The following is a 21,835-nucleotide window of genomic DNA, read 5'->3' as shown; positions in this document are numbered from 1 at the left end:
ATAGAAGCATTTGAGATGTGGTGCTATAGACGAATGCTGAAAATTATGTGGACTGATAAGGTAAGGGATGAGGAGGTTCTACGCAGAATCAGAGAGGAAAGGAATATGTGGAAAACACTGATAATGAGAAGGGACAGGATGATATGACATCTGCTAAGACATGAGGGAATGACTTCCATGGTACTAGAGGGAGCTGTAGAGGGAAAAAACTGTAGAGGATTTTCATCTGCCGTCTTAGCTGTATTTTTAAGCGCTGTGACAGTGTGGACGTCAGTCCTTCGATATTTAAGATGCAATTGTTTTTTGAGCCAATAGAGGTGATTTGCGAACATTTGTCCTTGCCATCAGTCTAACGGGACTTCAACGGCATCCAACCCTTAGTCATTGCTTTGTGGCGGCGCTAACCCATGTCATATATATGCGAATCAGATTGTAGTTCATATTTAGTCAAATAACGAAAGGTCAGTATACAAGTATGCCGGCTGGGGTGGCCGAGTGGTTCTAGGCGCTATAGTCTGGAACCGCACGACCGCTACGGTCGCAGGTTCGAATCCTGTCTCGGGCATGGATGTGTCCGATGTCATTATGTTAGCTAGGTTTAAGTGGGTCTAAATTCTAGTGGACTGATGACCTTAGATGTTAAGTCTCATAGTGCTCAGAGCCATTTGAGCCATTTATGAAGTATACAAGTCTTTACGAACAGTAGAAGCAGGATTGCAGCGAACTGATCCCTTAACCAAGCGAAACGTAGAGTACCTGTGTAATGAGTCATTCCAGCTGCATAGCTGAGGGTAATATTTGTTAAGCAATTCATTGCAGAATTAATGTAATACCCGCACGATGATCTCTGTAGTCATACTGTATCATTAGCAGCCCGCGAATGGAGTACTATGCTCGTTAAATCGGATTACTCAAGCTGAGGCCAAATAAAGAGAAGCGACGACGCCACAACACTGTATTTACTTAAGTAGGTAGTCAGCGCTAAATTATATGGGCCACCATTAACGTTACTGTAAGCAGTTTGACAGCACAACACCACCACAACTACTGACAACCTGATCCATATCATCACGCAGTTGTAACTCGCAGTGATTACAAGCTGCTGATGTTCGTCAAGAATAGCGGGAAGCGCCTCTGAAGTTCCATTTGCATTATGTCTAGGACGGAGAGAATCCTAAATAACAGTAATAGGTCACCCAGCGAAGAGAAGAGTCCACGTATTGTCACAAGTTCTTGCAGTTTGATATTAATGCATTTCCCGATTGTTTCACACTAACGGGTTCTTTTGGCTATCGGAATACTCATATGTGAATTACAAAAGTGTAATTGCTAGAACGCTCAACTACCTTAATAACACCTCATTCTGGGTTGAATACGACTCGGAAAGCGACGTTAATTTGACGTTTCCATCCATCTCCTGACGTCTTACTGAATGAAGTCTGAAGTGCACGCACAGTTGTGTTGCCTGCCGCATGGATTCTGTGAAGTGTTGTGGCAGCTGGCAGTCATTGCTGAATACAGACATTAGCAAATATCCCCACTGCTTTAGGGGAAATCGTCTTTGTTGCATTTTTTCCATACCGTAATTAGCACAATAACATAAGGCTTGTTGTGCTGAAGAACGTGATGCCCACAAGTCCTTAAATAAGAATCTTCTAGCGGGAGTAATGCATGAAAGGAGACAGACTGTTGGACAAAAGAATGGACAGCTCCCTGCTTATTGCGTTTCCGATAGCGCCTACGAAAAGAATATGGGGTCATATTATGCTTCACAGCCTTAAACTGTTTATTTTTTTACTTCATACTAAAATAAATTTATGATATGAGAATAAATGGTTCAAATGGCTCTGAGCACTATGGGACTTAACATCTGTGGTCATCAGTCCCCTAGAACTTAGAACTACTTAAACCTAACTAATCTAAGGACATCACACACATCCATGCCCGAGGCAGGATTCGAACCTGCAACAGTAGCAGTCGCGCGGTTCCGGACGGAGCGACTAGAACCGCTAGACCACCGCGGCCGGCATGATATGAGAACAGGAAATGACTGATATGCTTCTCAGGAACTTCAGTTTTTCGTGTTTATTTTCTCACTTCATAGTAAAACAAGGGCGTTAATATGAGAAGAGGAAATGAAATATACGCCTCCAAGACATAATATTTCCTTGTGTGCTACTACTGCATACATGAAAGCCCTGCAGTTAATTTTTGTATGTTGGATAAATTTTGATAACACCTCACATTCCTTTGTGAGAAGGTTCCTATTTTCTTGGGATTCAAATAGAGTGGACATTTCATCACTGGTTAATATTCTGATGACTAATGACATGATACCCATTGCAATTGCTCCATGGCACCTGTGAGTAGAGTTTCCCGTTGGTTACTGTAAGAACACGCAGGCAGTGATATCCGCTCACTGCAGTCAGAGCCAAGGTGATGTCTCACTGTTTATGGCGAAGTATCTGCTGCAGTGTCTACGCTCATCCAACATAAACAAATCGCGGCGGCATTGGGCACTGCTAATCGCTGCACTTGTCGCGAGCCTCGAAACACGAGCGCACTGTCACTGCTAACGATACTATGGAGTTAATACATCTTACTTAACGTAATATGGAGGTCGTGGGTTAGGCAAAAATTCAGTTTGTCACTTCCCATAGCATTAAAATACTTTAGTCATATTTGATGCAATATTTATTGTTGGTTGTCTCTCTAATATTAATAGTATTGATTCAGATTGTGCGTGAACACGAAAACACACACACACACTGTAAGTAGGCTGTTTAGGTTTTTTATTGGTAACGCCACCTCTGTATGAAAATCACTGGCTGTGCTGTGTGCAGTCTGTGGCTGCTTTGCATTGTTGTAATACTCGCCATTGTAGTGTTAGGCAGCTGGCTGTGAACAGCGCGTAGCGTTGCGCAGTTGGAGGTGAGCCGCCAGCAGTGGTGGATGTGGGGAGAGAGATGGCGGAGTTTTGAAATTTGTCATGAACTGCTATATTTATATATGATGATATCAAGGTAAATACATTGTTTGTTCTCTATTAATATCTTTCATTTGCTAACTATCCCTATCAGTAGTTAGTGCCTTCCATAGTTTGAATCTTTTATTTAGCTGGCAGTAGTGGCGCTCCTGTATTGCAGTAGCTTGAGCAGCGAAGATTTTTGTGAGGTAAGTGATTTGTGAAAGGTATAGTTTAATGTTAGTCAGGGCTATTCTTTTGTAGGGAATTTTGAAAGTCAGATTGCGTTGCGCTAACAAAATATTGTGTGTCAGTTTTAAGCACAGTCCTGTATAAATAGTTCTAAGGGGACGTTTCATATGTCGACCCTTAGCCGAGGATACCTCACTGGAATCTTCTGATCTTTTGTTGTAGTTTGTGTAATTAGTGTAGATTTTGTTTATTTCTAGCGCGTAATTGTAGGGAAAATCTCCTTTGTAGTTGCAGTCTTTCATTGTTGTACAGTAAAACAGTTGTGGCATGCATGTAGATTTGCACCAAGTATTTCGCAGCTGCAATTAACTAGATATTATTTTCAGTGTTATGTTAATGTGTTCTCTTATTTTTGCTCTTCAAATTGTGCTTTTCTGTGTTGTCGTGTGAAATACTGTGACAATAATGGCGTGTGAAAAACGTAATACTAGGCTCCAAAGTAAACTGAGAAATGACAGTGAAAATGAAAGCAGTGTGTTAGCGCCACCGAGTAATGAATTAACTGATGTTCAAAGTAGTAATTTGATAATTATGCATAGGGAAATGGAGCAGGCGGCAAACAATGGCGTGGACAGTGAAACAATTAGTGAAGAGGGAAGCATTATCGATCGATCGGTTGGCAACAGCTCGCCTCAGGAATCCGAAATGACAGGACACAATTTTGCAAATACTGTAGATTCAGGTTTTGCGTCCTCACCGTTTTCCCAAATGAGTCAAGACACGTTTTCCGCTTGTCAAAATGTGAATGTTGCCGGTGCAAATTCACTGCCGAAAAGTACTGAGGAACATGTTTCAGACACCAGTGCATTGTTATTACAGTTAATGCACCAAATGGGACAAAAGCTACAAAAGTTAGACACAACACTTGAACAAAATCAGAAACAAATGGGACAAAAGCTTCAAAAGTTAGACACAATGGAACAAAATCTTCAAAAGTTAGACACCACACTTGAACAAACACGTGAAGATTTAACTACTGAGTTACATAAAATCGAATCGAAATGTCAAAAAGTCTGTAACGACGTAAAAACACAAATTTGTGAGCATTTTCAACCTATTTTTTCGCGGCATGAAAATGCATTACAGAATCACGAAGCAGCCATAAAAGAACTGCAAATTATTGTTCATGAAAATCATGAGACCTTGCAAGCTAAAATTGACTCAGTTGCATCTACCGATTCGGTTGCGCAACTTGCAAAAACTCAGGAAAACTTAAAGGACACAGTAGAAAGACACATGGAGGAAATTAGTTCATTATCAGAGAAAGTAGTTGAACTTTCGGATCAGCTAAATAATTTATCTACGAAGGTAGATGATAATCTGAATGACACAAAACCGGTAGTCTTTAATAACACAGAAGAGAGCGAACAAATTAGGAAACTGAAACAAAATCTGAATCAAATTGATACGCAACACCAAAGAGAAATCCGGGAAGTAAAAGATCAGCTAACACAGGTAGTACAAGAATTACGTATTTCAGAGGACACTCGCGCCCCAATAAGGGAAGAGGGACATAGAAATACGGAACAGCCACAAAATAATAACATAGGGCATTTCGGAAGTTATGAAAGAAATTGGCAATGTGCATCGAATTTTGAGTTGGAACCGCCGAAGCGACGTAACAATGACCGACATGCGACTCGCCGACATGATGATTTTGACTATAAGCTGTTCATTACTACACGTAAATTCAAAACGTTTAAGAATTCTGCCAACGACATTCATCCACAAGCGTGGCTCCATCAATTCTCTCATTGTTTTCCTCCCAACTGGTCATTGGAGCACAGGTTAGAATTTATGTGTGGCTACTTGGAGAATGAACCAGCTGTAAGAATGCGATCGGTAATTCACGATTGCCACAGTGAAGGAGAATTTTACCATGCCTTCCTCTCTGCATATTGGTCTCACGCCACACAAGACCGCGTAAAACATGGCATCATAATGATGAAACATTTCGAACAATCTGAATTCTCCAGTCTTGTGAAATATTTTGAAGACATGTTGCACAAGAATCAGTACCTGTCAAACCCATACAGCCCCTCAGAACTTATCCGCATTTGCTTAATCAAATTGCCTGAACATTTACGACACATTATTTTGGCAGGACGTTGCAAAGACGACATTGAAGCTTTTCAGGGACTGTTACAAGAACTGGAAAGTGACACTGACAATCGCGGAACGCGAAAACTAGGACACAACAATTACAGGTCACATCCGTCACAATTCCGTGACGACAGAAACAATAACTGGACACGACGGGTCTATTCTTACAACGCAAATCGTGACCAAAATAGACACCAACCGTACGACAACCGTTGGCAGAGTAATAATAGTTACAGAGAAAGATCGCTTTTCCGTAGTAATGACTATCACAGAGACAATCAGAGAAACAGACAATATGGGAACCAAAACAATTATTATCAAGGGAGACAGAATAACTTTAGACGTAACGGTCCAGCGCGCAGTTACGATTCAGGGAGAACTTCTCCACCACTTAACCGACAAGAAAGAAACTACAGGAACTACCGACATGACGACAGACGATGTGATCGTAACGACAGGCCTGAATTGCATCAGAACTGGCGGGATTCTAACAGAGCTGGGCCCTCTCGGCAAGGCGAATTTGTAGAAGTTAGGTCTCCTAATCCCAATAACAACGCGCGCCAACAAGGAGACAGACAATGACTCGCGCCGCAGGCACCCACGTGCGCCGGCTGGCTCAGAGAAAAATAACATAGACGCTAACCTTGAGAAAAATTCCAGTATTCTTTGCCGACGTATACCGCATGACAATTGCATTCAAGTTCAAACTCTGAGTACTATGAAGAGTAAAGGTTTACACCAGGTTTCACATGTAAAACCATTTATTGAAAGATAATCTGCTTTTTAACTTAGTCTTTGTCATAAAATTTTTCGCTTCACATTACTAATATGCATTGTCAGACTTAGAATCTGTTAACATACAACAATGTTTGAAGTTAAATATCCAGTCTAGAGCCTAGGGAACATTTTTAAACAGAAATTACGAATGCATTGTTGTAGTGAACAGACGACACAGTGTTGTATTTGTACATTCTTGCTTGTTAGTTGCACGATTACGTAACGACTATAAGGCTCACATACTTAGAACATTTACCAGTACTGCTAATGAGATTTTAATGCAACATTTTGGTTTACTTGAAAATACATTCTGGGTTTAAAATACTTTCTGTGAGATACCAGACGACACAGTGGTTAGTTTATGTGACAACTACACGGTTTTATCACGACGCTACTAATGAGTGAAAATTTACAATGTTGCTTTTGCAGTGTTTCTGTTTTATATCTGCACAGTTTTCTGTTTTATTCTGGAAAGTAAAACAGGTTTTAGTAGTAACTTTTGTAGTATAGCTACAATGAGACTGCCTTTTCCGTAGCACAACAATACGTTACTGTACAGTACTTTCTTCATCACGGCAATAAGCGTAATAACTAAGACATTTATACGCAAAGCATTTCACTTTTGTGTATTATGAGGTAAGTACATTGACTTCTGCAGAACTTAGCTTTCGGAGGACGATAACTACGACACTTCCACAGAGATTATGTTGCAACAAGACGCACATTTAGCGCTACAGTACACGTATTTGAGTGATTAATTTTGTACTTAAAACATTTATTTTTAAAGATTTTTTGAATTACAAAGAAAGTTTTCCGTGATACATTTCATTCCATTGCTGTAATCTGTAACACCTGAGGGTATAATTACATTAATCCTCAGGGGGGTACACGCTTACTTTGTGTACCATGTGTGTGGCAACCACAAGGAGCCCTAGCTAATATGGTATTTGCTTACACAACTTTACACATCGGTACCATATTTCTCTAACACATAATTACACAGCTATCTGATCATTTAACTGAGAGAGACAAACTTTTTTTTTTACTACATCAGTGACAGATGTTTACGTAATTATACCGTTGGATAACTTCACACTTACGAAATTGTATTTTGTCTGTACTTAGTGAACTGTTCATATTTTTTTGGAACCATTGTGATACTATGAGAGCTTTGAATGATATATTTGGTATGGGATCATGATTTTTAAAGTACGTTTGAGGCAGATGACACTTTTCACATGAGCAGAGCATTTTTTTTAGGTTTTGAAATTATTGCAGAAAGCTACGACGTTTTTGAGATTTGACTGAGGTGTTATGATATTTTTACGATGACGATGTGTATTATGCTGTTGAGGTATGTTTATGATCAATAAGCTGATGCAATTATGATGAAATATTGAAGTGTCGTCGCAAGATTGACGTGTCGACGAATATATATATGTGTAATAAGGTAAGGAGTAATGAGTAGTGGGACTTTGACTTGTGAAAAAGGATGTTGGAAACCAAGAATCGTACTTTAAGAGTTATGAAAAGTGTGTATATGCGTGAATGTATCACAATGCTGGCGAAAATTTTTTGAACACTGTTATATTTACAGGATTTTTTTTCTACACATTTGTTACGCAAATTTTCGACCTGTGAAATGTTTATATGAGACTGTCACTGTAGCGGAAACTGCTGTCGTAAATATGTCGGTAAGAAAGGTAAGTGACCGTGACGTAATGCTTTGCGAGCGGCCAGGTGTGCCAGTTGCCTGGAGGAAAAGCCATTATTGCGAGCCCTTTTCAGCGGCACAGGTAAAAAAAAAAAAAAAAAAAAAAAAGACGCCATTAACCTTGCTTCTGACATTCCTTTGTAGAAAGCATCGCAAAAACGATACGGTCAAACTTGAAAACATATGATTACACTGGATGCCTAATGAAATGACGAGAAATATTTTTATGTCTATACACCTGATTATGACTACTGTCTCTCTAGTTGAGAGATTTTTCTACTAACTTATGAAATGCCACATGGCTATTGAACGATGTCCTTATGCTTTGCTTTGTACATAGTTGCTTATTTCATTTGATATCTAGTTTCTAGCTGCACTGCTGCATTGGTTCAAATAAAATTTTATAGATGTACTAATATAAATATTTTCTGTCTACAGATCCAGTAAATAATAGTTTTGTGATATATTTCAAAAAATGAGGAAGCACAAAAAGATATTGCCCTTCACAGGAACTGCATACATAATTTTCTTTACAATACTTGGTAATTTATTTCATAGAGTAAGTTATCGTGATGCATCACCTTAGTGTTAAGATGTGACATAGGTATTAGACATGGCCATTTTTAGTGTAATATTTTTTTCTGCTTGAGCTATGTCATGTTTAGATATAAGTTATTTCTGCTGCTATTTGCCAGGCATAATGCTACTAAATTTCACTTTGTATTACTCTGTTAAGCTAGTTTTACTATTGATTTATTTTTATTTTTGCTGCACATTGGCTCATATTAGTTGTAATTTTGCATTTTATCTGTTAATTTAGATTTGCTGCTGCTTGCTTTGCAAATTGGCATTTTTTTGTCATTGCTGTTTGTGATAATTTGTTATGTGATGCTGCATTGCCTCGTCCCTTAGTTTAGCATCTGAGCTCAGTAGATTTAAGTTAGCTTAAGAGGGGGTAGACTATATAAGAAACTGACTATGGAGAATAGGTAAAGAATGCATTGAGAAGTTATACAAAAAAAAAAAGGTACAGAAAACAGGTTTAGGTAGGATTTTCTTGGAAATAAATGTTGAGGTGAGAAATGTGTGAACATATAAATACAGAAAGCATGCTTAGATAGAATTTTTTTGGTGGAAACAAAGGATGAAATAAGAGGAAAGATATATGAAGTTTTGGGTTGGACTGCAGTACCAAATGTTACACTGAAAACGAACCCTGTCCTTTCCTATTGGTGTTATCCCACTATATGTTTGTGTACCCTTGTGTATATGTTTTCTTCCTGTCTCTGTGTACTGTTTCATAGAACTTTTTTCTTCTTTTAATATTAAGCTACATTCACTATGATGAGGAATACTGTTATCCTCGAATATAATTGGCATTAATAATATGTTATTTACTTTGTAAAGATGTTAGACATTATTAATTCTGTTCTGTTCAATGCTCATGTGTGAAGTTGATGTTTCAAAAGTTATTGTGATCCTTTATGTATGTACTCATGTCATAATTCCACTGATGTATATGTTTATTTCTATTCTTTTGTAAAGCCTGTGTTACTACAAATGTTATCTGTATTGTTATGTTCTTTAATGATGTATTTTGTACCTTTGTAATTGTATTTTCATGTTGTAAATTTATAATTGTACAGACACCAGTTCTTCAAATTAAGTTACATTTCACTGCACACGTTTCTGTTGTTCATAGTATATGGACAATATGTGAGAAGTAGGGACTGTTAGTGTTTGCACGTGTGTTAATAATTCAGCAAGGGACTGGATAACAGCATTGTTGGTTCTAAGGTCAGTTTCGAAAACTTTGTGAGTGCACAAGTGGTGGTTTATGGACTTGCTATATTATCCGCAAGACTCTTCAATGGTGATTGTGCACCTGCACAGTCGCAACAGATGGCTGCTGGCGTCTCTACAAGGACTACAGTGGGTCTGCATCTTTGATGACCCACCAGTACCATTATCTCTACAAGGACTACAGTGGGTCTGCATCTTTGATGACCCACCAGTACCATTATCTCTACAAGGACTACAGTGGGTCTACATCTTTGATGAACCATCAATACCATTATTTCTACAAGGACTGCAGTGGGTCTGCACCTCTGGTGGCCCACCAATACCGTAATCTCTACCAGGACTACAGTGGGTCTGCTCTGTGATGACCTACCTACCAATACTCTTCAAAATTTCGACTGACTCTGCTGTGGGTTTGCTCTGTTGTGGCCCATTACCTGTATGCATGTCAAGAGTCAGCACTGTCGTTCCGTTGGAAGGACAACACTACTTCTTCAAGACTGCATGGAAATCCACTACTTCCGTGTGCATTTTCTTCTACTGCTCAGACTTTGAGAAAAACACCACTATTTTACCATAATGAACGATCAGGACTGTCTTCATGGACTGTGAGAAAATTTGAGCTTTTGACCAACATTGTATCAATAAGTGTGTGCATTTGATTTCTTTGTTATTGTAATTATGAAAAATTTTTTCAAATCTGTATTGGCCACTGCCCAAGCCAATTTGTAAAATTTTTTTTGTGGGGAGCATGGGGGCTATGTAAGTAGGCTGTTTAGGTTTTTTATTGGTAACGCCACCTCTGTATGAAAATCACTGGCTGTGCTGTGTGCAGTCTGTGGCTGCTTTGCATTGTTGTAATACTCGCCATTGTAGTGTTAGGCAGCTGGCTGTGAACAGCGCGTAGCGTTGCGCAGTTGGAGGTGAGCCGCCAGCAGTGGTGGATGTGGGGAGAGAGATGGCGGAGTTTTGAAATTTGTCATGAACTGCTATATTTATATATGATGATATCAAGGTAAATACATTGTTTGTTCTCTATTAATATCTTTCATTTGCTAACTATCCCTATCAGTAGTTAGTGCCTTCCATAGTTTGAATCTTTTATTTAGCTGGCAGTAGTGGCGCTCCTGTATTGCAGTAGCTTGAGCAGCGAAGATTTTTGTGAGGTAAGTGATTTGTGAAAGGTATTGTTTAATGTTAGTCAGGGCCATTCTTTTGTAGGTAATTTTGAAAGTCAGATTGCGTTGCGCTAACAAAATATTGTGTGTCAGTTTTAAGCACAGTCCTGTATAAATTGTTCTAAGGGGACGTTTCAACACACACACACACACAGTCATTGATTCCAGTGAGGGTGACCACTTTTGTGTGTTGAACAACACATGCACCAGTCAACTCCTCAGCTGGCGTCGAGTGGGTGAGATTTTTCAATTACCTGGCATTGCAAGAATTGTAAGGAGGAGACTGAAAGCAAATGGACTTGTATCTAAAGAACTGCGACAAAGCAAAGCTTGAGCGACTATCAGATAATTGTCCACATGGGTTTTGTGGACGAGTGTATTTGTAGTAACCAACCCACCCACGATCATTACGTAAGATTTCTCGAAGGCGTAGGGGCATTGATTTCATCAAGACGTCGACAGTGTAGCGCGATTGTTTACTTCCCACCATACGTTTTCTATATTCGTCCAAAGATCGCTTGCATTTGTAGGTCCACATGGCAATGACCTTGTTACCTCTGCCCACATATTCTCTATCTGGTTGATGTTCGGTGATCGTGGAACAAACGGCAACAGCTTTATCCTCTCTTGCCCCTGAAACCAATCTCGCACTGCTCTGCCATGATGGATGGGGCTCTGCTCCTGTAAATAACATATTAGTAATAAGCACATTGTATTATTATTTTCCACAGTGTTGAAGAATTCAGGCCCTGTCATAAATAAGTGATCTAGATTCAACCGTCCGATTAAGAATGTGGTTTACCCAGTCAATCAAACGATGAGAGTCGTATTCGGATACCCACATTAAGCCTGACTGGCTGCATCCGATTAGAACGATCTGGTATCGAAATGAAATTACAGAAATCGGATAACTTGAAAGTCTGTATTGCAACAATGCTGCGCACACAAATTCCTATGATGGAGTAACAGGTAGCAACTGCCTAAGAAAAAGTGAGAAATAAGCCTACTAGCAGCAATGTAACGTAATTATAACCCATATTTATGTGACGGAAATATGGAATCGAACAATGTACATCTATTTCAGTGGTGGGAAGATGCACCATACCGGATTTGCTGATGACATAATGACAATAATAATAATCCCGTGGGGCCGATAGGGGAAACACAATCCTGGACGGCTACTCAATCCGTTGAACTCAAAATCCAGACACGTCTGAGTGAAAACCACCACTACTCTGGTCACCGTCTGTTAGCTCAATGAGTTCGGCTGAAAATATTTGCTTCCAAAGGCTTCAACATCCTCTGGTTCTGTCCGGTCCTGGAATCACCCAGGCCAAACCAATGAAACACAATGAAACATGAACTGTGCAAGCAAAGTCAACTTTACCCCAGGTGGTACACAACCCGGCTGTCGACAGGCGGCAGTTGGAATTTCGGATTCTGGGGAGTCCAGGTTAGCACGGCAGAAAATATTGAAGATCTGGTGTAAATTTCCCTAAACAAGCAGAAAACATGCATTTGAAAACTACACGCCGCGCGGGATTAGCCGAGCGGTCTGCGCGCTGCAGTCATGGACTGTTCGGCTGGTCCTGGCGGAGGTTCGAGTCCTCCCTCGGGCATGGGTGTGTGTGTGTTTGTCCTTAGGATAATTTAGGTTAAGTAGTGTGTAAACTTAGGGACTAATGACCTTAGCAGTTAATTGCCATAAGACTTCACACACAAGAACTTTTTTTTATAACTAAACATCGATACACTGATCGAAATACGAAAACCAAATAATCTCACATAATAAATCGACCGACAAAAAATTCTCACCATTGCTCTTCAAGAACCACAACTAACTGACAAAGAAACCTTGCATTACAGAAACAATTTCATCTTCAAGAGCAAAATACAACAAAAGGTGGCGAAATGCGTACCAATGTTCGGCATTGCTTTTCTCGTACACAAATCAGTCACGAACTCTGTCAAAGAAATCACAGCCATCAACAGTTGACTTATGACTATGCTCATTCAGAGCCCCAGTAAAAAATATACACTCATCAATGCACATGCCCCCACCAACATCGAAAATAAGAAAAACACCAAAAATGTCGAAAAATTCTGGAACTCACTCGAAAATACTATGAGAAAAATTCACCAAGATGACGTGAAAATACTAATGGGAGACATCAACTCTCTATTTGGGACAGAAAAAACCTGTAGAAAAATTATTGGTACAAATTCAACACACCGAAACGCTTAGACCAACGGCACACGTCTGACTGATATTTGCAAACAATTCAACCACAAAAGGATGTCTTCCCACTTTAGGAAAATACAATTTCACAGGTAACATGCTTGGCTACCAGGTGCAAGCTGCTGTCGTTCACCTTTGTAGACTCGCTGAAAGCCAGATTTTTAATTCTTTTGTAGTAGAGCTACAAGCAGGCAGATACTAACTCAATAAGGGAATCGTAAGATAACGCTTCAGCAAAATTCGTCTTGCTACTTACAGTAACCATTAGTGTCAGAGCGAAAACCTTACGGTATTGCCAATTTCATAATGCCACTTTTGTTTTCTGCCGACAAATTTTTTCTTGTTGTTAATACATAATTTTATCTATGAAATGCCACATTTTCATAAGACTTGCGAATGATACAGGAAATGGAGTAAATACAGATCTTTTCGAAGACAAAAGTCTGTAATATCCTACTAATTCGTGTTAAAACAGGATGAATCGTCTTACAGACACTTGTCTTGTACTAAAAGTGTAAAGTAGTTCACCGTATGTGGGTCATGTAAGACGGCACGCTGAGACTGCATTGTGCGGTTCTACGCGCTTCAGCCCCGAAACTACTGTGCGACTGCTACGGTCGCAGGTTCGAATCCTGCGTCGGGCATGGATGTGTGTCATGTCCTTAGGTTAGTTTGGTTGAAGTAGTTCTAAGTTCTAGGGGACTGATGACCACAGCAGTTGAGTCCCATAGTGCTCAGAACTATTTGAACCAGTCCCGAAACTCGTGATTGCTATGGTCGCACGTTCGAATCCTGTCTCCTGCATGGATGTGTGTGATGTCTTTAGGTTAGTTAGGTTTAACTAGTTCTAAGTTCTATGGGACTTATGACCTCAGAAGTTAAGTCCCGTAGTGCTCAGAGCCCTTTGAACCATTTTTGAACTTAATGCTTTATTAAGATAGACTGCCGTCGTGATGTTTCCGTAGTAAGCTTAATTTAATTTGCAATAGTAAAGTGACCCCCCCCCCCTTCCATGAACCATGGACCTTGCCGTTGTGGGGAGGCTTGCGTGTCTCAGCGACACAGATAGCCGTACCGTAGGTGCAACCACAACGGAGGGGTATCTGTTGAGAGGCCAGACAAACGCGTGGTTCCTGAAGAGGGGCAGCAGCCTTTTCAGTAGTTGCAGGGGCAACAGTCTGGATGATTGACTGATCTGGCCTTGTAACATGAACCAAAACAGCCTTGCTGTGGTGGTACTGCGAACGGTTGAAAGCAAGGGGAAACTACAGCCGTAATTTTTCCCGAGGGCTTGCAGCTTTACTGTATGGTTAATGATGGTGGCGTCCTCTTGGGTAAAATATTCCGGAGGTAAAATAATCCCCCATTCGGATCTCCGGGCGGGGACTACTCAAGAGGACGTCATTCTCAGGAGAAAGAAAACTGGCGTTCTACAGATCGGAGCGTGGAATGTCAGATCCCTTAATTGGGCAGGTAGTTTAGAAAATTTAAAAAGGGAATAGGGTAGGTTAAAGTTAGATATAGTGGGAATTAGTGAAGTTCGGTGGCAGGAGGAACAAGACTTTTGGTCAGGCGAATACGGGGTTATACATACAAAGTCAAATAGGGGTAATGCAGGAGTAGGTTTAATAATGAATAAAACAATAGGAATGCGGGTAAGCTACTACAAACAGCATAGCGAACGCATTATTGTGGCCAAGATAGACACGAAGCCCACACCTACTACAGTAGTACAAGTTTATATGCCAACTAGCTCTGCAGATGACGAAGAAATTGAAGAAATATATGATGAAATAAAACAAATTATTCAGATAGTGAAGGGTGACGAAAATTTAATAGTCATGGGTGACTGGAATTCGGTGGTAGGAAAAGGGAGAGAAGGAAACGTAGTAGGTGAATGTGGATTGGGGCTAAGAAATGAAAGAGGAAGCCGCCTGGTAGAATTTTGCACAGAGCACAACTTAATCATAGCTAACACTTGGTTGAAGAATCGTAAAAGAAGATTGTATACATAGAAGAAGCCTGGAACTACTGACAGATTTCAGATAGATTATATACTGGTAAGACAGAGATGTAGGAACCAGGTTTTAAATTGTAAGACATTTCCAGGGGCAGATGTGGACTCTGACCACAATCTATTGGTTATGAACTGTAGATTAAAACTGAAGAAACTGCAAAAATGTGGGAATTTAAGGAGATGGTACCTGGATAAACTGACTAAACCAGAGGTTGTACAGAGTTTTAGGAAGAGCGTAAGGGAGCAAATGGCAGGAATGGGGGAAAGAAATACAGTAGAAGAAGAATGCGTAGCTTTGAGGGATGAAGTAGTGTAGGCAGCAGAGGATCAAGTAGGTAAAAAGACGAGGGCTAGTAGAAATCCTTGGGTAACAGAAGAAATATTAAATTTAATTGATGAAAGGAGAAAATACAAAAATGCAGTAAATGAAGCAGGCAAAAAGAAATACAAACGTCTCAAAAATGAGATCGACAGGAAGTGCAAAATGGCTAAGCAGGCATGGCTAGAGGATAAATGTGAGGATGTAGAGGCTTATCTCACTAGGGGTAAGATAGATACTGCCTATAGGAAAATTAAAGAGACCTTTGGAGAAAAGCTCAGATGGAAACCCAGTTCTAAGCAAAGAAGGGAAAGCAGAAAAGTGGACGGAGTATATAGAGGGTCTATACTAGGGCGATGTACTTGAGGACAATATTATGGAAATGGAAGAGGATGTAGATGAAGATGAAATGGGAGATTTGATAGTGCGTGAAGAGTTTGACAGAGCACTGAAAGACCTGAAACGAAACAAGGCCCCGGGAACAGACGACATTCCATTAGTACTACTGACGGCCTTGGGAGAGCCAGTCCTGACAAAACTACCATCTGGTGAGCAAGATGTATGAGACAGGCGAAATACCCTCAGACTTCAAGAAGAATATAATAATTCCAATCCCAAAGAAAGGAGGTGTTGACACGTGTGAAAATTACCGAACTATCAGTTTAATAAATCACGGCTGCAAAATACTAACACGAATTCTTTACAGACGAATGGAAAAACTAGTAGAAGCCGACCTAGGGGAAGATTGGTTTGGATTCCGTAGAAATATTGGAACTCGTGAGGCAATGCTGACCCTACGACTTATCTTAGAAGCTAGATTAAGGAAAGACAAACCTACGTTTCTAGCATTTGTAGACTTAGAGAAAGCTTTTAAAATGTTCACTGGATTACTCTCTTTCAAATTCTGAAGGTGGCAGGGGTAAAATATAGGGAGCGAAAGGCTATTTACAATTTGTATAGAAACCAAATGGCAGTTATAAGAGTTGAGGGGCATGAAAGGGAAGCAGTGGTTGGGAAGGGAGTGAGACAGGGTTGTAGCTGTAGTGTTGGCAGAAGAGCCAACACTGTGTTTCTAGAGGAGGCCGAAATGCACGCGTTTAATTACACGCTGACTGGCGTGAGGTCTGGAACAGCACAATATCTTGAGAATTGCAAATAAAGTACGTAGATGATGTAATACTTAACTTTAATCCACAATTGTAGAACATCTCTCTTGATGATACATGCTTCACATAATAAATATCAAGTGAATACGGCGCCTTGCTAGGCCGTAGCAAATGACGTAGCTCAAGGCTATGCTAACTATCGTCTCGGCAAATGAGAGCGTACTTGTCAGTGAACCTTTCCTTGCAAAGCCGGCTGTACAACTGGGGCGAGTGCCGGGACATCTCTCTAGACCTGCCGTGTGGTGGCGCTCGGTCTGCAGTCCTGACAGTGGAGACACGCGGGTCCGACGTATACTAACGGACCGCGGTCGATTTAAAGGCTACCACCTAGCAAGTGTGGTGTCTGGCGGTGACCCCACAGTAGCCTCTCCCTGATGTTATTCAATCTGTATATTGAGCAAGCAATGAAGGAAACAAAAGAAAAATTCGGAGTAGGTATTAAAATCCATGGAGGAGAAATAAAAACTTTGAGGTTAGCCGATGACATTGTAATTCTATCAGAGACAGCAAAGGACTTGGAAGAGCAGTTGAACGGAATGGATAGTGTCTTGAAAGGAGGATATAAGATGAACATCAACAAGAGCAAAACGAGGATAATGGAATGTAGTCGAATTAAGTCGGGTGATGCTGAGGGTATTAGATTAGGAAATGAGACACTTAAAGTAGTAAAGGAGTTTTGAACTTGGGGGAGCAAAATAACTGATGATGGTCGAAGTAGAGAGGATATAAAATGTAGATTGGCAATGGGAAGGAAAGCGTTTCTGAAGAAGAGAAATTTGTTAACAGCGGGTATAGATTTAAGTGTCAGGAAGTCGTTTCTGAAAGTATTTGTATGGAGTGTAGCCTTGTATGGAAGTGAAACATGGACGATAAATAGTTTAGACAAGAAGAGAAAAGAAGCTTTCGAAATGTGGTGCTACAGAAGAATGCTGAAGATTAGATGGTTACACCACATAACTAATGAGGAGGTATTGAATAGAATTGGGGAGAAGAGGAGTTTGTGGCACAACTTGACTAGAAGAACGGATCGGTTGGTAGATCACATTCTGAGGCATCAAGAGATCACCAATTTAGTAATGGAGGGCAGCGTGGAGGGTAAAAATCGTAGAGGGAGACCAAGAGATGAATACACCAAGCAGATTCAGAAGGATGTAGGTTGAAGTCGGTACTGGGAGATGAAGAAACTTGCACGGGATAGAGTAGCATGGATAGCTGCATCAAACCAGTCTCAGGACTGAAGACCTAACAACAACAACAACAACATAGTAAAGTGAATATTTTATTTGCATTTTCCATTAGTTTACTAAACGCAAGAATAACCATCAAAGAGAAATTAATCAGCAACTGAATTTTCTTTCACGATATCTAAAACAATCTGACAATGCTACAGTTGTTTACAAATTTTACGCCCGTAAAACCTACTGGTTTTATTGAGGTCATTAAACCATAGTAGTCTTAAGAGTATTTTCGTCTAGAAATGAATTGCCTTGACGGTTGATTGATCAAGAGCGGGAAAGGTAATATTTTACGAATATGTGACGAGAGGGACAAGTGCTTGAGAGAGGACTTCCCTTACAATACAAGTATCTGAGAGACGACTTTCCTATCAATCTCCTGGATAGTTTTGTTTCTCAAATCAACAGAGTGAGTTATCATGCAGTAGCAAAAGTGATGTAGTTTTGTTGCTCGACTTTCTTACACTGCGACCGAAAGGTGTCTCAGTTGTTGACAACAAATTCCAGCTGTGTTCCACACACACCTTGGGGCAGAATTTGTAGTCCAAAACACACTTTTGGAGCTAACAAATGTAAAATATCATGTTCACACTACTCTTTGCTCTAGTCTACGTCCTTTGGTGGGGTTCAGCCTTTCATTTCTTCTTAGGAAGTTAACGATAAGGGCATCATAACATGTCACCAGTAACAGTACTGCAAAGGAATGCTCAATTAGCGACCTGATGACGTTCAATAATAGTCACTCCGTTGATTTATGTTGTTTCGAATTAGAGCATGCAGTACTCCTACACCAGACTTCTGGACTTTGCCTGTTGAATGCAAATGTCGCATGATGGTAAAATATTAATCTGTCACATATGTCAGTAGTCGAGACTTCCTTAATGTGGAAAATCGTTCATGCCAGAACGATCTTTGTTGAAACGAGAATATGTTTGTCTGGCGTATTTTTCCCAAAAGCACTCGCTCCAAACACAGTTCATATCTTTCTAGCTGCCTCCTCTACATTCACCCCTCTGTTATACCAAAGTAAATATTGTGTTGCAGATGTTAGACCTTTTTCCACTTGCGACTCAATTTTACTATGCTTAACCGTAGTTCATGATTTTCAGATATGCAAAATCCAATACTTAACTGCAAGATACTAACTTTGGTCATCAGTCTACTGACTGGTTTGATGCGGCCCGCTACGAATTCCTTTCCTGTGCTAACCTCTTCATCTCAGAGTAGCACTTGCAACCTACGTCCTCAATTATTTGCTTGACGCATTCCAATCTCTGTCTTCCTCTACAGTTTTTTCCCTTTACGGCTCCCTCTAGTACCATGGAAGTCATTCCCTCATGTCTTAGCAGATGTCATATCATCCTGTCCCTTCTCCTTATCAGTGTTTTCCACATATTCCTTTCCTCTCTGATTCTGCGTAGAACCTCCTCATCCCTTACCTTATCAGTCGACATAATTTTCAGCATTCGTCTATAGCACCACATCTCAAATGCTTCTATTCTCTTCTGTTCCGGTTTTCCCACAGTCCATGTTTCACTACCATACAATGCTGTACTCCAGACGTACATCCTCAGAAATTTTTTCCTCAAATTAAGGCCGGTATTTGATGTTAGTAGACTTCTCTTGGCCAGAAATGCCTTTTTTGCCATAGCGAGTCTGCTTTTGATGTCCTCCTTGCTCCGTCCGTCATTGGTTACTTTACTGCTTAGGTAGCAGAATTCCATAACTTCATTGACCTCGTGACCATCAATCCTGATGTTAAGTTTCTTGCTGTTCTCATTTCTACTACTTCTCATTACTTTGGTCTTTCTCCGATTTACTCTCAAACCATACTGTGTACTGATTAGACTGTTCATTCCGTTCAGCAGATCATTTAATTCTTCTTCACTTTCACTCAGGATAGCAATGTCATCAGCGAATCGTATCATTCATATCCTTTCACCTTGTATTTTAATTCCACTGCTGAACCTTTCTTTTATTTCCATCATTGCTTCCTCGATGTACAGATTGAAGAGTAGGGGCGAAAGGCTACAGCCTTGTCTTACACCCTTCTTAATACGAGCACTTCGTTCTTGATCGTCCACTCTTATTATTCCCTCTTGGTTGTTGTACGTATTGAATATGACCCGTCTCTCCCTATAGCTTACCCCTACTTTTTTCAGAATCTCGAACAGCTTGCACCATTTTATATTGTCGAACGCTTTTTCCAGGTCGACAAATCCTATGAAAGTGTCTTGATTTTTCTTTAGCCTTGCTTCTATTATTAGCCGTAATGTCAGAATCGCCTCTCTCGTCCCTTTACTTTTCCTAAAGCCAAACTGATCGTCACCCAGCGCATTCTCAATTTTCTTTTCCATTCTTTTGTATATTATTCTTGTAAGCAGCTTCGATGCATGAGCTGTTAAGCTGATTGTGCGATAATTCTCGCACTTGTCAGCTCTTGCCGTCTTCGGAATTGTGTGGATGATGCTTTTCCGAAAGTCAGATGGTATATCGCCAGACTCATATATTCTACACACCAACGTGAATAGTCGTTTTGTTGCCACTTCCTTCAATGTTTTTAGAAATTCTGATGGAATGTTATCTATCCCTTCTGCCTTATTTGACCGTAAGTCCTCCAAAGCTCTTTTAAATTCCGATTCTAATACTGGATCCCCTATCTCTTCTAAATCGACTCCTGTTTCTTCTTTTATCACATCAGACAAATCTTCACCCTCATAGAGGCTTTCAATGTATTCTTTCCACCTATCTGCTCTCTCCTCTGCATTTAACAGTGGAATTCTCGTTGCACTCTTAATGTTACCATCATTGCTTTTAATGTCACCAAAGGTTGTTTTGACTTTCCTGTATGCTGAGTCTGTCCTTCCAACAATCATATCTTTTTCGATGCCTTCACATTTTTCCTGCAGCCATTTCGTCTTAGCTTCCCTGCACTTCCTATTTATTTCATTCCTCAGCGACTTGTATTTCTGTATTCCTGATTTTCCCGGAACATTTTTGTACTTCCTCCTTTCATCAATCAACTGAAGTATTTCTTCTGTTACCCATGGTTTCTTCGCAGCCACCTTCTTTGTACCTATGTTCTCCTTCCCAACTTCTGTGATGGCCCTTTTTAGAGATGTCCATTCCTCTTCAACTGTACTGCCTACTGCGCTATCCCTTATTGCTGTATCTACAGCGTTAGAGAACTTCAAACGTATCTCCTCATTCCTTAGTACTTCCGTATCCCACTTCTTTGCGTATTGATTCTTCCTGACTAATGTCTTGAACTTCAGCCTACTCTTCATAACTACTATATTGTGATCTGAGCTCCCGGGTACGCCTTACAATGCAGTATCTGATTTCGGAATCTCTGTCTGACCATGATGTAATCTAATTGAAATCTTCCCGTACCTCCCGGCCTTTTCCAAGTATACCTCCTCCTCTTGTGATTCTTGAACAGGGTATTCGCTATTACTAGCTGAAACTTGTTACAGAACTCAATTAGTCTTTCTCCTCTTTCATTCCTTGTCCCAAGCCCATATTCTCCTGTAACCTTTTCTTCTACTCCTTCCCCTACAACTGCATTCCAGTCGTCCACGACTATTAGATTTTCGTCCCCCTTTATATACTGCATTACCCTTTCAATATCCTCATGCACTTTCTCTATCTGTTCATTTTCAGCTTGCGACGTCGGCATTTGTACCTGAACTATCGTTGTCGGTGTTGGTCTGCTGGCGATTCTGATTAGAACAACCCGGTCACTGAACTGTTCACAGTAACACACCCTCTGCCCTACCTTCCTATTCATAACGAATCCTACACCTGTTATACCATTTTCTGCTGCTGTTGATATTACCCGATACTCATCTGACCAGAAATCCTTGTCTTCCTTCCACTTCACTTCACTGACCCTTACTATATGTAGATTGAGCCTTTGCATTTCCCTTTTCAGATTTTCTAGTTTTCCTATCACGTTCAAGCTTCTGACATTCCACGCCCCGACTCGTAGAACGTTATCCTTTCGTTGATTATTCAATCTTTTTCCCATGGTAACCTCCCCCTCGTCAGTCCCCTCCCAGAGACCCGAA

Source organism: Schistocerca americana, chromosome 6 (genome assembly GCF_021461395.2).
Source record: "Schistocerca americana isolate TAMUIC-IGC-003095 chromosome 6, iqSchAmer2.1, whole genome shotgun sequence".
NCBI lineage: Eukaryota > Metazoa > Arthropoda > Insecta > Orthoptera > Acrididae > Schistocerca > Schistocerca americana.
The sequence above is the reverse complement of the archived record's forward strand: the minus strand, read 5'-3'. Positions refer to the sequence as shown.